We start from the raw sequence: 2,500 nt of genomic DNA, 5'->3' as shown, positions 1-2,500 counted from the left end.
ATAGATAGATAGATAGAGAGAGAGAGAGAGGGAGAGAGAAAGAGAGAGAGAGTAATACAGAGAGTGAAAGAGGGAGAAAGGGAAGCGAAGGTGGAAGAGTCGGAGCGGTAGCCGGGGGTGTAGAGGCGCTAGCGGAGTCGTTGGAGGAGGTGGGAGGGGCTAACGAAGTGAACGACGGAGAAAGAGAATAACAGACTCACCTCTACGCCGTAGTAGCCAGGGGCCGAGGAGGACTTTGGCGGTCCGCAGCAGAGCTGCCTTAATTATCGTCGAGTTTCCTCCAAACTTCCTGTCCTTTCCATCCTCTCTCTTTCTCTCTCTCTCTCTCTCTCTCTCTCTCTCTCTCTCTCTCCCTTTCTCTCTTTCTTTAGATCTAGCTCTTCAAGTTATCTATCTATTTCTCCATCTCCTTCTACACATTTCTATGTGTATTCTTCCTTTTTCTTCCGTGTTCCTTTGCATCGTTTCTCCTACTTACTATCACCCTTCGACATCTTCACCTTTTCTCTCAAAATATCCGTCTTCTCGCTCGTCGAAAGCATGATGGAAAGGTGGAAAGGATTAAAGTCGTCGAACGAGGAGAAAACTAAAGTTTCCTCGAGAAGATGTAACGTGTCTTTGCGCGCCAACCGCTCGATACCAATGTCCGGTATTCCTTACTTCTTTTCCTTTTATCATCTTATGGTTGATTCCTCGGGACGTTGAAATCCCTCCAAGAACTTAGAATTATCGTTTCCTTCTGTATTTGGAATAATCGTCTATCTTCTTCGGGAGCCAGTCGTCGAGCCAGTATGTTTCTGCGAATCATACGAGATAGAATTTCAACAGATTTTTCGAAAATTAAGAACGAATGGTTACGATCTCGATCGATGAATCATAAAACCTTCTTTTCCTGTATGCTATTATATAGATCGTGTTTTCCATTGGAAATATTCTCTAATCCCATACTTACAATTAGATAGGAATAAATATTTTTATTTCTTTCAAGTACAGTACCAGCCGATATAGACCTTCTTAAAGAAACCTTAAACTTGCGAGCTCGCGTTCTCTACTTGCTACAGTTACTCGCGTTACCTTCGTCTCGGATTCCCAAAGATTCCAGGAATTTCTACTGACGGCTAGTAACATCCAAGAGTCAGACAGAAAAGTTATGCTTCGTACCTCTTTCGGACGAAGGTGGTCGAGTCGACGAAGTAGAAGGAGAAGGTGAAAAAGAAAAGATAAAAAGGAAAAGAAAAGAGAAAGAAAAAGAGAAAGACACAGAGAAAGAATAACAATAATAATAATAAGAAAAAGAAGAAGAAAAAGAAGACGAAGAAGAAAAAGGAACGAGAGAGATAATACGAAGGTATGAGAAAGATGGAATAGGAGTATGGGGATTGTTATACGAGGGAGGTAAGAAGAAAGGTGGATCGTACAACCTTTTCTGGATTTTGGAATTTTACGAGCACGTCGTGCGTCCCTGAAGCGAGAAGGCGAAGGCATAGGAAGGTACGACGACGTTGGATGACGGTGGTGTTCCAGTGAGACGGTGAGCGTAGGGGAGCGAGAGGGGTTGGTGGTGCTCGTAAGAGGATAGAACCGTGGGTAGAGAACGAAATAGAGAGAGGGAGTAGTGGAGAAAGAGAGAAAGAGAGAGAGAGAGAGAGAGAGAGAGAGAGAGAGAATGAGACAGAGAGGATGAGGGAAGAGAAGAGTGAGACGAGTAGTAGAGTAGAAGGAAGAGGATGAGGAGGGGGTGGAAACGTAGAGGAAGAGAGTAGAAAGGGTGGTGGGAGAGGAGAGGTACGGTAGAGTTCTGGCGATGCCACGGCAGTAGGGTGAGTTACCAAGGACTCGAGGACTCAACCCTCTTTTCTGGACTCACACCCTTGCACATCTCGGCTCGACTCCGAGCACCTGCACCCCTCCGCACTTTCCTCCCCGTTCTTCTTCTCCTCCTCCTCCCTCTTACTCTTCTCCACAGTACTACGATCTCACCGTCTCCTTCCTCTTCTCACCCTCATTCTCTTACTCTCTCTCTCTCTCTCTCTTTCTCTCTTACTCTCTCTTTTTCTCTCTCTCTCTCTCTCTCTCTCTCTCTCTCTCTCTCTCTCCGCACAACAGCAGACACGGCACATTGCCCGGAGTGTTGCGTTGTTGCCTTCAAGGCGCCCCCACGTTTAATTTTGTATAACTATCCGGCGTGCATTACGAAAGTTGCCGCGAAACTCTCTATCCCTGCCTCTCTCTTCATCTCTCACTTGTTCGCTCACTCGTTCGTTGGCTCATTCTCTCTCTCTCTCTCTCTCTCTCTCTCTCTCTCTCTCTCTCTTTCTCTCTTTCTTTCTCTCTCTCTCTCTCTCTCTCCCTCTATTTCAACCCTCTCGCCGGCAGTGCAGACACGGCCACCGACGTGGCCCACCCGCTCGATTAACCCCCGTGCGCGCTTTTCGCGCGTTGCTACTATGAAAATTGTTTTTCGCTTGTCCCCGTCGACCCGGTTCACCGGTTCGTTTTT

This window comes from Vespula pensylvanica, chromosome 2 (genome assembly GCF_014466175.1).
Source record: "Vespula pensylvanica isolate Volc-1 chromosome 2, ASM1446617v1, whole genome shotgun sequence".
Lineage (NCBI taxonomy): Eukaryota > Metazoa > Arthropoda > Insecta > Hymenoptera > Vespidae > Vespula > Vespula pensylvanica.
The sequence above is the reverse complement of the archived record's forward strand: the minus strand, read 5'-3'. Positions refer to the sequence as shown.